The sequence below is a fragment of the Tachypleus tridentatus genome, chromosome 7, assembly GCF_004210375.1.
Source record: "Tachypleus tridentatus isolate NWPU-2018 chromosome 7, ASM421037v1, whole genome shotgun sequence".
Taxonomy (NCBI): Eukaryota; Metazoa; Arthropoda; class Merostomata; order Xiphosura; family Limulidae; genus Tachypleus; species Tachypleus tridentatus.
Window position 1 is genome coordinate 104151594 of NC_134831.1, and position 15714 is coordinate 104167307.

Consider the following 15714-nt stretch of genomic DNA (forward strand, 5'->3'; position numbering starts at 1 on the left):
AGTTGCCTTCCCTCTAGTTTTACACTGCTAATTTAGGGACGGCTAGCGCAGATAGTCCTTGGGTAGCTTTGTGCGAATTTCAAACCAACCCAATCCTTGACACTGCACATGAACTCCCATACAAAAATCATATCATTCACTTTTGAGTTCAAATCTGTAATCAGATCTCAAATTTTCAACTTTTTTGAAACCTAACATTGTATATGAACTCTATAATCCACTTTTGAAACCTAACGTTGTGCACCAACTTTAAGATCAATTTTTGTAACGTTACATTGTACATTAACTCTAGGATCCATTTTGAAACCTGACATTGTACATGAAATCTGGGATCCATTTTTGAAAACTAACATTGTACATTAACTTTATGATCTATTTTTGGAACCTAACATTTCTACAGGAACTTTAGGATCCATTTTTGGAACCTAATATTATATGTGAACTCTAGAATCCATTTTTGAAAAACTTTGATTTTAGATTTAGGAAATAGATATTGACACTACACGTGGAAAGTTGAAGATAATAATGGTCTGGCTTGCTCAATAAACATAATTGTGTGTGTATTTTAAAACTTTAAAATTTATAATGTATATTTTACATATTTTCATATCATAATGAAAACAAATAATTCGGCCACACCATAGTACAGTGGTAAGTCTCCGGATTTACAACGCTAAAATCAGGGGTTCGATTCCCCTCGGTGGGCTGAGCAGATAGCCTTTGTGGCTTTGCTAAAAGAAAACACAAATAATGGGCGTTATAATATTTGAGGTATCATTTTATCAGTATTACCATTTCATGAGCTGATGTAACACAGAAAATATCTTGGTCGCCTCCATACTAAAAAAATAAAAATTTTTGGAGGTGCAACAACTTGGTTTTGTCGATGTGTTGAATTATGAGGGATTTTATCGTCGGTTGTTGTTGTTGTTTTGATTTAAGCACCATGGGCTATCTGAACGCTGCCCACCACGGGTATCGAAACCCAATTTTTAGCGTTGTAAGTCTGCAGACATACCGCTGTGCCACTGGGAGGCTTTTGTCATCGAACCAAACCTATGACGATGCGAGAATTATACATTGATTCTGGAATGATGAAGTATAATATCTTGAAAGCACGGCCATCTCGTGGGCGATACAGATACTATTTATCATGGGCTTCGATTATTTTAACAATTAATCAAGGAAACAATAACTATATTAAAATACGTCTGTTCTAACGTGTTCAGAATAATATGGAAGTTTTTTCTCACGCGACGGTGTCTCAATTTGTTCATATTTTTCTGCTTCTTGTAACTTCAAATCTCAAATTTACTGACATTGCTAAAACATCAACTACAAACTTAAGTATATAAAGTTCTGTCGGATTTGTTTACTTCAGTCTTAAACGCATATTAGAATTAAACACATATACGTATTAGGTTGTTTGATTGAAAACTGAAAAGCAATTAATGAACCATTTTAAGCCAAGTAGCTTGAAAGAAATGTTGCCTATCCTAATCTTACATTACGAAATAACTCCCCGTTTTGTCTCTAAAAATAACCATAAAAATAATATAGAAACACCTTAACAATAGCTCGATAGATGTGTCGCCTATTATGATCTTGCATAACGTAATCAATCCTGTATCACAAACTAAAAATACAGCTAAGTTCTGAAAAATAACTACCAGAGGCAACAATAAAACACTTTAACCCTAACCAGCCGATTACCTGTGGCGCCAGTGCATTAGATCCGCGTGTGACGTATTCATGACGCCATATCTACATCTTGAGAATGAAGAAAAATAAAGTTCTTTGTGACGGGAAACGGAGGCAAAAGGGGAAAATCGTGACCCCTATTGCAAATCTACATGCACGCAGGATAAAAATTTCGTAAAGATGGGGGGCTGCACATCGCATAATTACAAAGTTTTTAAAATATCATATACATAAGAAAGAGCTCCATTATCATATGACGATGATGATTACATGACATATTTTGCACAAGTTTGTGAAACGTAATACGGGAAGAAGAACTATAAAAACCTCAGACATTTTTGGACTGAAAAATAGGACTTAGTTATGAAACGATAACGTCACAAGTTAGTTAAGCCTAACATTATAATATAGAAAATAACGTTCACCTGAAAATGAAATTACATTTCATTCGCGGATTTCAGATGTTTTGGACCGGACGTGGCCTCGCAGTTAGTTTTATGGCTATAGTTGCACAGTAAAAGTAACGGTCAAATTACAAAAAAATTGTCAGGCAATGGTAACTTCCAGAGTTGGCAGTAAGTAGTTTTGACTATATGTTTCAATCCATCACTTTACAGTTGGAGACGACTATGTGTACATTGCTTATACGCTGTGTGGGTTAGCACGTAAAACATGAAACCAACAATTTTAGATTTCTGACAAATAACATGACTTTAGATAATAAACACAACTGAACTAATACCAACATTGCTCATTTGTTTTAGAGCAAAGCTGAACTGGGTTATCTTATGTGTTCAAAGTGACGAACCGAGCTCTCGATTTTAGCGTTGTAAATCTACAAACGTATCGCTGATCCTCTGTGGGACTAATATTAACATATTTGCCACAGTTAGTAGGCGTAATATGGATAAAGTTGTACTTACATTCAATGGTCCCTCGCTGGGGTAGCGGTAAGTCTTCAAATTTACGATGCTAAAATCAGGGATTGGATTTCCCTCAGTGGACACAGCGGACAGCCCGATATGGATTTGCTATAAGAGAAACATACACAGACATTTACAGTTAATGTACTTAGTTTTGCTGAACAGAAATCTTTACGCTCAAAATCACAAGTTAAAAAAGTTCATGAAAGATGTCAAAACTGAAAATTCGACAGAAAATCAGGAGCTCCGAAAAAATACTAAAAGTAAAAGAAAAGTTGTGAACCCTTGGTTTCTTATGAATGGTTGTAAACCCTTGGTTTATAATGAATGGTTGTGAATCCTTGGTTTCTTATGAATGGTTGTGAACCCTTGATTTCTTATGAACGGTAGTGAACCCTTGGTTTCTTATAAATGGTTGTAAACCCTTGGTTTTTTATGAATGGTTGTAAACCCTTGGTTTATTATGAATGGTTGTGGACCCTTGGTTTATTATGAATGGTTGTGAACTCTTGGTTTCTTATAAATGGTTGTGAACCCTTGGTTTTTTATGAATGGATCTGTGGTTTTTTCATTTTCAACTAATCAAGATCTTCTAAAGTTTTATTTTTCAAAGCCCAGAGAATATTTTTACTCTGTTGTGATGTGTCGTTTTGATAAAACTATTTAAAATATTTTGGGAACCAAGAAGTCAAAGTTTACTTTTTTTTACCTAAGTCTGAACGTTGGAAAATCCAACTTGAGTCCTACTTCTGATAATTCAGCTCCACCTAACTAGTCACAGAGTTATGGACGCCATCAGGTACTTCTTAAATGGTTAACCACACCAGTCCTTGTGGACCATTGCACTGATTTACGGAGAATATAGAATTTCTCATATATATATTCCTCTACTAATTAACTCGACCACATGGCGGGAAGATTAATGCGAAGCTAGTTTTTGGCGGCAAATAATGACTTGTAACTTTGTTTATTTCCGCTAGGACTAGCAGTAGAGGTGTCTTTTCATTCTTTTGGTGTCTAGATTTGGGAAAAACTAAACGTAAAACTCACAAGAAGCAAGTAATAACTTACTGAGCCAATGAGTTCAACACTGATTTTACGTGTTCAAGTTTAGCTAGTTCTATGACAACTCAATGACTTCTCAATATTAAGGATAAAAAAATAGTTCCAATCTTAATTGGTTGTTGAGGCTTAGTAAAGCTAGTTTCATCGCGTAAGAAGACTTCTATACCACACTCGTCACATGCCAGTGTGAACTAATTGCCTTTTAATAAAATACTTTGCATTCTTACGCGCACACATACGAATCACCTAATCAGAACATAAAACTGAATCAATAGTTATGTTTTGTTAAACATAAACTAATTTGTAGCTTTCAGGTTCTGTGAAAAGACATAAGAAACTACAAATATAAGTGATGTTTATTTTGCAGTCATACGGCTAATTCTAATTTTGCTGGAGAAAAGTAGCAAAAAAAATCCAAGTTTGCAAATTAGAGATAAAATTATCTTACGTCTTACAAGGATGGAAAGTGTTAACAATTTACAGAAGTTGAGTACACTTTATATGAAAACAATTTTAGAATCTTACCACGTCATTACAGTTCATGTCACAACGTCGTTGGATCTTCACAGGAGTTCTGCAGAGTAATTTTATGAGAAAAGACTATCACCGCGCATCATGTCCAAAGCACACCAATCTTTCATACATGTCTTCCGTTACCCTTTTCCTGTATGAAGATGGCTGTTTATTTGTTTCAACAGTTCAAACTCACGGATATCCATCGACACTATTCTCGCGACTAGAACGATGATATAGCTTTATATGGAATAGCGTCAGGTGAAAGGATATGTCGTAGAATCAGCTCATATAAACATGACTTGTGTTGCTTTTCCATACAGGGATCCTTCCTGATCATGTTGCATACTGATGCCTGCAGCATATGAATGGTTTTTTGTCATCATTTTTTGTGTTTGTGGCTTCTCACCTGTTGCTGGACTTGACCTGGAAACATGCTGCATACCTCTTTACGAATTGTCCTGGTTCCCTCTGCTTTCCAAACCATTAAAGTACAAAGGGTATCCTCCCCGTCTTGGAAATTCTAACTCTCAACCTGAACACATCCTCATGACACGAATATATGACCATTTCATCGAAAAGTTTGTTTGTTTTTGAAGTTCAGCATAAAACTACACAATGGGCTATCTGTGTTCTGCCCACCATTAGTATCGAAACACGGTTTCTAGTGTTGTAAGTCTGAAGACAAACCGCTGTACCACTGAATGGGGCTTGTCAAAACAGCTGTACATAATGTTCTCAAAATCGATAAACTGAAACTAATTTATAAGTGACAAACTAGAAAGAAGACAGCCAGTAAACACAACACACTACTGAATTTTACTCTTTACCAAAGAAAAGTAAACATTATCTTCATATTTTAGCATACACACGGCTAAAAGACTGAACATGTTTGGTGAAGGGGGTTCGAGTTTGCAATCCGCAATACTCTAGTAACAAGACCATACAATGTCTCTTAAAATATATTTCTGATGAAGTCCCGTTTCACCACGACTTTATATCTGCTGGAAGTTGTTATGGTACTTGCTGCTTTTTATTATAAAGTCCAGTTTTACCACGACTTTACATCTGCTGGAAGTTGTTATGGTACTTGCTGCTTTGTATTATAAAGTCCGTTTCACCACGACTTTATATATGCTGGTAATTGTCATGGTACTTGCTGCTTTGCATTATAAAGTCCAGTTTTACCACGACTTTACATCTGCTGGAAGTTGTTATGGTACTTGCTGCTTTGTATTATAAAGTCCAGTCTTACCACGACTTTACATCTGCTGGAAGTTGTTATGGTACTTTCTGCTTTGCAATATAAAGTCCAGTTTTACCACGACTTTACATCTGCTGGAAGTTGTTATGGTATTTGCTGCTTTGTATTATAAAGTCCGTTGCACCACGACTTTATATATGCTGGTAGTTGTTATGGTACTTTCTGCTTTGTATTATAAAGTCCGTTACACCACGACTTTACATCTGCTGGTAGTTGTTATGGTACTTTCGGCTTTGTATTATAAAGTCCAGTTTTACCACAACTTTATATCTGCTGGTAGTTGTTATGGTATTTGCTGCTTTGTATTATAAAGTCCGTTTCACCACAACTTTATATCTGCTGGTAGTTGTTATGGTATTTGCTGCTTTGTATTATAAAGTCCGTTTCACCACAACTTTATATCTGCTGGTAGTTGTTATGGTACTTGCTGCTTTGTATTATAAAGTCCAGTTTTACCACAACTTTACATCTGCTGGAAGTTGTTATGGTACTTGCTGCTTTGTTTTATCAAGATCGTTTTAACACAACATTCTCAACCCGTTCTATGTTTTTCCTTTTCATTCTCTGGTTATTTTATTTCACCTGTGATTAAAAATTACAGCATAAAAAAGTCACAATACTTTTAATATAAATAGAAAGAATAAGTGTAAGGAAATCCTCAGTAGTTGCAGGCGTGGTTAAACACATCAGATCTGAAATCTGTCAAGAGATGACGGATCTATGAGGCAGAAGTTTGTGTTAAAACAAACTCAGAGTCGTTCCATGAGTCTTTATACAACTGTTAAAAATAAATTGTTTTTATTTCTGTAAGTTTTAGATATCCGGACTTTTAAGTGCACCTTTGTTTTTAATGTAAAATAATAATAATTATATTTTGTTTCCATTTGAATTTCGCGCAAAACTACACGAGGGCTACTGCGCTAAACGTTTCTAATACAGAAAAGTAAGACTAAAGAGTTAGTCTTAGCTCTATCTGAGCTAGCCGTCCCTAATTTAGCAATGTAACACTAGAGGGAAAGCAGCTAGACATCACCACCCACCACAAACTCTTGGGCTCCTACCGTCACATTATAACACCCCCACGGCTGAAAGGGCTAGCATGTTTGGTGTGACGGGGACTCGAATCCGCGACCCTCAATTACGAACCGAGAACCTTAACCAACTGGCCATACCATGCCTTTCATAAGAAAGCGACTTTAGATTTCAAATTCTGAACATTTTTGTACTGTTTGATACTTAGATAGAAAAATCGAAGTACATCAAACAAGTGGAGGTCGTAACTATGTTGCTATTCAATACAATAGTTCAAAGGACTGTAAAAAGTACGTAGTTTCTCATGATATAATTAATTAAACTTCTTAATAATTTGTTATGACAAAGCTAGTCCAACTTTTAACTCTATCTGAAGAAAACTGCCACCATTCACCCCCTTACACAATCAACACAATCACAAGACGACAAGTTACGATACAAGATCAGAGTTTGGTTTGTCTTGGATTTCGCGCAAAGCTATACGAGGGCTATCTGCGCTAGCCATCCCTAATTTAGCAGTGTAAAACTGGAGAGAAGGCAACTAGTCATCACCATCCACCGCCAACTCTTGGGCTACTATTTTACCAAAGAATAATTGGCTTAACCGTTACATTATAATGACCCCACGGATGAGAGGGCGAGCATGTTTGGTGTGACAAGGATTCGAACCCGCGACTCTCAAATTACGCTTCAAACGCCCTAATTACCTAGTCATGCAGGGCTAAATTTATCTAACCTTAAACGCTTTGTAATAAAATTATGTTAACACATTTTACATAATAAAGAAAAAAACAAAGTTTTTTTAATTTTTTTTACCAATACTTAGTGATTTTCTAGTAAATATTGTATAACAAATATATATAGAAAGTGAGTGATTTGTTTTAACTCAGAGTCACAAAAAAAGTAATTGAAAAACTACCTATCGTCGAGAATTAAATCCCGAATGTCAATGTTGGAATATTGTAGACGTTAACACACTAGAGAAGATATAAAACGTTAAGAAACTCACAACTTACTTTAGCTTTAAACATTAACAAAAGGGTTTTAACTACCGTTATTATTTTTTATTTTTATGGAGTTATATCCTTAATACCCGGCATAGCGAGGTGGTTAAGGCACTTGACTCCTAATCCGATGATCGTCGGTTCAAATCCCCGTCACACCAAAACATACTCGTCCGTTTAGCCGCGGGGGCGTTGTAATGTATCGGCCAATCCCACTAGTCGTTGGTGATAAGAGTAGCCCAAGAGTTGGCGGTGATGACTAGCTGCCTTCCCCTTAATCTTACAATGCTAAATTACGGATGGTTAAAGCAGATAGCCCCCGTGTAGCTTTGCGAGAAATTTAAAATAAACCGTAATACGTGTCGGCAGACTCAGGTTTTTTGGCAATTCTATAAGAAAATACATACACACATTCATCAACACCTAAACATTTTTTGATTAAGTATAAAATAGGTCCTTAAAATATATATGCCAATAAGCAGGGTAATAACGAAAAATTTCATGGATCGATTCCTGTGATTGGCATTAACCAGACGACCTTCTGCCATTTTATGAACAAACAAACAAGTTAATAAACTCAAGAGTTAAATAATTAACAGTTTAAATTCAAATATTAAGTTACTTGGATATCCGGACGTCTTTGAAAAATGGCAAATATTTGAGATGTATAATAATATCATTGAATCTGGTCCGACGAATGCAGAGTATTCTATTTCTATTTGTTAATTGTCCCTCTCTTGGTTGGTCAGCCCTATGTTTCTGGACTTAAAATGCTACAATCCAAAGTCCGATTTCACGCAGAGTGTCGCATGACAACGGCATTCTCAGTTTATCAACACCAAGCCCAAACAGAAATCTAAATATCAGGTTACAGGATTGTCAATAGATGGCAGCAAAACACTATCAAAGTCTGAGTGCGTTTTTTTGTTTTTTTTTATAGCAAGTGATTTGGTTTGTTTTGAATTTCGCGCTAGCCGTCCCTAATTTAGCATTGTTAGATTAGAGAAAAGGATCTAGTCATCACCACCCACCACCAACTCTTGGGCTACTATTTTACCAACGAATAGTGAGATTGAACGTTACATTGTTAAGCCGCTACAGCTGAAAGAACAATAATGTTTGGTGTGACGGGGATTCGAACCAGCGATTCTCAAATTACGGGCCTTCGCTAGAAGAGAGATAGTGAGACGAACAAACTAGAGAAATGAGTCTTATGTTTCACTTACTTTATAATTAAAAATTGAATAACACCTCGCTGTAGAAAGTAGTTTACTTTCTTAGCATCATAAATAATAAAAAAGTTGTTTTCTGGAGATACGATTGAATCTTATGTTTACATATATATATCCAACCAATATCATAACTACGTTTTAATGGAAGCTGCTTATACATTTCAAAACCATAGTTTATTTTTCAGAACGAACATTTCAAGCTTAAGGCAACATTATTATTTCTTTCTTTTTAACAATGAAATGCGTCATCATTTAACTGTAATACACTTTTTTTTCCCCGAAGAGGGAGGATATAACGTAAAGTCTAATCGGACGTTCTGTTATATATTCCTTTTCAGTAGAAGTTGTTTTATCATGTCTAAACATGTCGCTCGTAGCGTCTCATTTCGCTTCTACAGCGAGAGACCACTGCATCATTTGGTTTGGATTAGCTGAGCACAAAGCTACACAATAGGCTATCTGTACTCTGCACACCACGGATATCTAAATCCGGTTTGTAGCACTTAACTGACAGACTTAAGGTTGAGCGAGTCACTGGGAACCAAGAGTTTTGAATTTCGCACAAAGCTACTCGAGGGCTCATCGGCCAGTTTGAAAGTTTATTGTGTGGCAAAGCACAGACAGCCAACTGAACCTGTTAAAATAATAAGTTTTAAAACGTTTAAATATTTAATTTTAATTTTCTGATGTAGTTAAAGTACCTTAGCAACATGATATTGTTATTGATTTAGTTAAAGTAAATTCGCAACATGATATTGTTATTGATTTAATTAAAGTACCTCAGCAACATGATATTGTTATTGATTTAGTTAAAGTACCTTAGCAACATGATATTGTTATTGATTTAGTTAAAGTACCTTAGCAACATGATATTGTTATTGATTTAGCTAAAGTACCTTTAGTAACATGATATTGTTATTGATTTAGTTAAAGTACCTTAACAACATGATATTGTTAGTGATTGAGTTAAATTATCTTAATAACATACTCTTGCTATTGATTTAGTTAGGATACTTTAGTAACAAATTATTGCTATTGGTATAGATAACTTGCTTTAATTACATAATATTGCTATTAGTTTATATAACGTATCTTAGTACACAGTATTGCTATTGGTTTAGATAACGTACGTTAGTTACACAGTATTGTTGTTGGTTTAGATCACTTTCCTTAGTTACAAAGCATTGTTCTTGGTTTATGTAAGGTACCTTAGTTACATAGTATTTCTATTGGTTTAGATAAGGTACCTTTGTTACACAGCGTTGTTGTTAGTTAAGATAGCTTACCTAAGTTACATAGTAATGTTGTTGGTTTAGATAAGGTACCTTAGTTACATAGTAATGCTGTTGACTTAGATAAGATACTTTAATTACATTGTATTGATGTTGGTTTAGATAAAGTACCTTTGTTACATAGTATTGTTGTGGTTTAGATAAGGTACCTTAATTACATTGTATTGTAGTTGGTTCAGATAAAGTACCTTAGTTACATAGTATTGTTGTTGGTTTAGATAAGGTACCTTAATTACATTGTATTGTTGTTGGTTGAGATAAGGTACCTTAGTTACATAGTATTGTTGTTGGCTCAGATAAGGTACCTTAGTTACATAGTATTGTTGTTGGTTTAGATAAGGTACCTTAATTACATTGTATTGTTGTTGGTTGAGATAAGGTACCTTAGTTACATAGTATTGTTGTTGGCTCAGATAAGGTACCTTTGTTCCATAGTATTGTTATTGGTTTAGATAAGATACCTTTGTTTTATAGTATTATTGTTGGATCCGATAAGGTATCTCAATTACATTATATTGTTGTTGGCTTAGATAAGGTACCTTAATTACATTGTATTGCTGTTTGGTTAGGTAAGGTACCTTTGTTACATAGTATTGTTTTTGGTTTAGATAAGGTACCTTAATTACATTGTATTGTTGTTGGTTTAGGTAAGGTACCTTAGTTACATTGTATTGTTGTTGGTGTAGATAAGGTACCTTAATTACATTTTATTGTTGTTGGTTTAGATAAGATACCTTTGTTAAATAGTATTGTTGTTGGTTCAGATAAGGTACCTTAGTTACATGGTATTGTTGGTTTAAATAAGGTACCTTAATTACATTGTATTGTTGTTGGTTTAGATAAGGTACCTTTGTTACATAGTATTGTTGTTGGTTTAGATAAGGTACCTTAATTACATTGTATTGTTGTTGGTTTAGATAAGGTACCTTAGTTACATAGTATTGTTGTTGGTTTAGATAAGGTACCTTTGTTACATAATATTGTTGTTAGCTCAGATAAGGTACCTTAATTACATTGCATTGTTGTTGGTTTAGGTAAAGTACCTTAGTTACATAACATTGTTGTTTTGGTTAGATAAGGTACCTTTGTTACACAGTATTGTTGTTGGTTCAGATAAGGTACCTTAGTTACATAGCATTGTTGTTGGTTTAGATAAGGTACATTAATTACATTATATTGTTGTTCGTTTAGATAAGGTACCTTAGTTACATAGTATTGTTGTTGGTTTAGATAAGGTACCTTAATTACATTGTATTGGTGTTGGTTTAGATAAGGTACCTTAGTTACATAGTATTGTTGTTGGTTTAGATAAGGTACCTTAGTTACATAACATTGTTGTTTTGTTTAGATTAGGTACCTTTGTTACATTGTTGTTAGTTTAGATAAGGTATCTTAGTTACATAGTATTGTTGTTGGTTCAGATAAGGTACTTTAATTACATTGTATTGTTGTTGGTTTAGATAAGGTACCTTAGTTATACAGTATTATCATTATGTTACTCGTGACTTCATTTTTTTTATAGATGTGATTATAATTAGGTAAGAACATTATATGGCATATAAATAAATTTGTAAGGATAATCCTTACATAATCCTATTTGATATATAAGTTTATGAGGCATAGAAATATTATTAGCAAATGCTATAAATTCGATATACTCTAAACTTTACAGTGTTAGTAACGTATAATATAAGAGAAGACACAAATAAACAAAGTTTCATTATAATATAGGCATGCTGTGACTACCAATATTTATTAGTGTACTGATTATATTTTAGGTTAATTTGAATAAGATGGTATTTGTCATGCGAAATAAACAACGACTCTTAAACTCCCCAATAAGATACCAGCATTTTGACGTCATGCTCAAATATAGCAAACCGATTACTCTTTTTGTTTCGTCGTTATTGGGTACAAAACTACACCATCGGTTGACTTTGTCCTGCCAATCGTAAGTATCGAAACTTAATTTTAAGTGTTATAACTTCTTGGAGTGTTCAGTGAACTCCCAGTAGACTAAATGTTGGAACAATTCCTTCTTTCGTCGATAAAAAAAGGCACGTGTTTCTGAATTATCAGACTTTTCAGGTATTATGTGACGATTCTTTGTCAACTCTTCAAGTTCTGAGTGAATGTTTTATTGCAAAAAAAAACCAACAAAAACTAAACATGTAAAAACGAGATGAAAGCAAGAGTAGAAAGAAATGTTTTTATTTATAAGTTAGATGTGTTCGAAATTAATACTTAAGTAATTTCTTATAGTAGGAATGAGCTAAGACAAGTACTATTTTATAGTGTACAACAAAAGTCATCTGTCTTCATGTTTACCTGATTTTCATGTACATTTCGAAGACAACCTGACCAAACTATTTAAGTTTCCGTTTCTTTATGGTAGCAAGAAGATACAATACATATAATCTCCGATAATAGATGTTATTTTCTGACTAAAAATTCATCGGTTAATAAGACTAATAACCACCTTTTTTGTTATTTCATTTCAAATGTCTGCACTCTTTTCTCCATCTTAGTTATCAAAGCCCATGACTTTAACAATTGGAGAATTGTTAAGTGGATTAATACTATCTGATGTCTGACCTCTTAACAGAGGTGTTTTGTCTTTCTAAATAACTTCCAAGTTTATGACTACTGAAAGTGTAATGTATTTCTCGACTTAATCTCTGTATTGCTTTTATGTTGTTTCTAAACATTAAATGACTCAGTCAAGATATTTCTTTCTAAGCTTAGCTTCTATAACGTTGGTTTTGTCTCATAACCACTGATTTGTCCGTTTTGTACTTATCTCTATTTCAAAAGATCTTCCTATTGGTTCAGTTAGTTCTTTAGTTATTTTCTCTATCTGTTTAATGCTATCAGACATACTAGGGCATGATCAACTGTAACTTGTTCCGTAGAAGTTGCTCAGTTCTGCTGTCATGAGCAGTTCCAAGAAAACGTTCAACATAGCGTGAAACAGTAGACACCCTTTGTCTACTCCAGCAGGTACTTAGTGAAAAATTCAGTGATGATAGTAAGTGACTTGATGAGGTTACAGTTTCGCATGACTGCCCGTAAAGCTTTCTGTCATACACGACTCAAGGCTTTGTTTAAAGTAGATGCATTGTAGTAGCTTTCTACATGTATCTAATATCCCACGTGTTTTATAACAAAACATTCTGAAGTTAAATCTGAGCCGTTCTCTGCTTTGTTGTGGGACTAACCGAACCTGCTTATTTTGTAAGCATTAGTAGCATCAACATTGTCTTAGGTACGCTGTTTTGGAAGAGACGTCGATGAACCGCGTTCGATCGTAAGTCATTTTTATCCTTGTAAACTCATGTTGAACGTTTGGAAGAGGATATGGACATTATTTTTGAAGTTCCTCTGGAATACTGTCTTTTCCTCCTCTTTTCAAAAAACTGTCAGCCATCTTCTTCCTGGTTTTCTTGTTTACAGGGCTGTAAGTAATAGATTTTCTTCAGAGTTTTCATGATTTGCACATCCAATTGTGAATGGTTACAGTATTTCAATGATGCGCCGAGATTTGTATGCATTAAATAATAATTGGACCAAAACTTCACAATGATGAAGAAAACAGTTATCCAACCTAATTGAATAAAACATTCCACTTCAAAAGAAAACAGAATGTATCGGCTAAAACCTTGATTAGTTGTTAGTAGAATATTTTTAAAGAATCTTCTTTTGATATAATATACATACATTATTCCAACGACTCTACCTATTTCTTTTCTGACTGTTGTTGATCAAGCATGCATCTACGAAATCGTATATCTAACAGCTTAATTATAAAATGTAAAAACTGCACGTTAACAGTTAAAGCTTAGGAACTTAACTGACGCACTAATAAAACTATATTCACCGATTGTGCATAATTAGGTTTTGATTAATTAATTTAAATTAATTAATTTAAAGAAGTTTCGTGTATAACAGTGCCACTGACCTTCTAAATTTTAAGTCAATATTCATTATTTCTTGTGGTATTGTCTGTAACGTTATATATTTAGATTCATAGCAGAACATTCATTAAAATCCGGGGTTCGAATTCCCGCCGTGCATTACACTGAATTGCAGATGACACATTGTGATGCTAGGTATTAAGAAAATAACAGCACCACAGCTGTACTTGTCAAGTTTAAAAACAACCATTGCTAAAAAAGCTGGTAAAGTTTTAATAATAAAACAGTCTTCTGTGCTGTTATTATAAATTGTTTGATTGAGCTCTTAAGCTTAATAATAACTGCAGGAATCGAAATCCGGGTTTTAGCGCTATAAATCATCACTCTTATCGCTGAATCACCGGTGGTTAAGCTATCAAATGATACATACTAGTCTTCTATAAAACTGAATGAAATATCTGTGGAGTCTCACACTCCTCAATGAATGGAATATTTTGATATGGACAACTGTCGTTACCTTCTGAAACAAATGTTTTTCCCACTTTCTAACACTGTCGCTGAAACGTTTTGAATTTCTTTACCTCTGGTCGTTGGATATCTACAAAGGAGAGTAGCTTATAAATATGGTAAATATTAATAATGTCAAATTCAGAAGTAATACGCTGGAAACTGATGTAGAATAACACACCAGGAGCCACTTATAATTTAGGGGTATGAATGAACACCTTTCGATATATCAACTAAAATGTTTTATATAAATACAATTAAGATATAGTATCAACTTTATCATACAACGATTGTATTGTTTGTCGGAACAATTAAAATCTTTTGACAAGAGCTATTACAAGTTCTGAAGATGTGCGAAACGCCGAGTGAAATAACAAGGATTTTTTTTTCTTTTCGTTTTCAGGAAAGTGTTTTTCTACTTTTGTTGTCAAATGCGATGATGTACTTTAAGGCAATTGCTTTCTTCAAACGAAAAACAATTGTTCAATTATTTGGTCCTTGTTTTGTAATTATGTTACATGTAATAATTGACTCGGCATGGCCAGGTGGTTATGGCACTCCACTCGTAATCTGAAGGTCACAGGTTTGAATACCCCTCACACCAAACATACTTACCCTCTCGTTATATGTGACGGTCATCTAACTATTCGTTTGTGAAAGGGTAGCCCAAGAGTTGGCGGTGGGTGGTGATGACTAGCTGCCTTTCCTCTTGAACACTGCTAAATTAGGGACAGCAAGCGTAGATAGCCCTCGAGTAGCTTTGCTACTCAAAATACAAAACAAACCAAACATATAATAATTAATCTCCTAAATATCAGATGTGTAACATAAGGATATAAAAAAAACTATAAATTTGTGTTTATTAAAGGGCGTTATTTGTTGTTAAGTACCACTATGGATATTGAAATCTTGTTTTATATGAGTCTAAATCCCCATACATATGGCTGTGCCACTGGGGATATTTGTAGAATGTTTTTTTTTGTTGTTGTTGTTATTTCGCGCAAAGCTACACGAGGGCTATCAGCGCAAGTCGTCCCTAATTTAGCAGTATAAGACTAAAAGGAAGGTAGTCATCACCACCCACCGCCAACTTTTGGGTTACTCTTTTACCAACGAATAGTAGGATAAATAGTGACATTATAATCCCCTCGCAACCATTTGATTACGAGTCGAATGCCCTAACCACCTGGCCATGCCGGGCCTATTTATAGAAGGTTTGTTTGTTTGTTTTGGAATTTCGCACAAAGTTACTCGAGGACTATCTGTG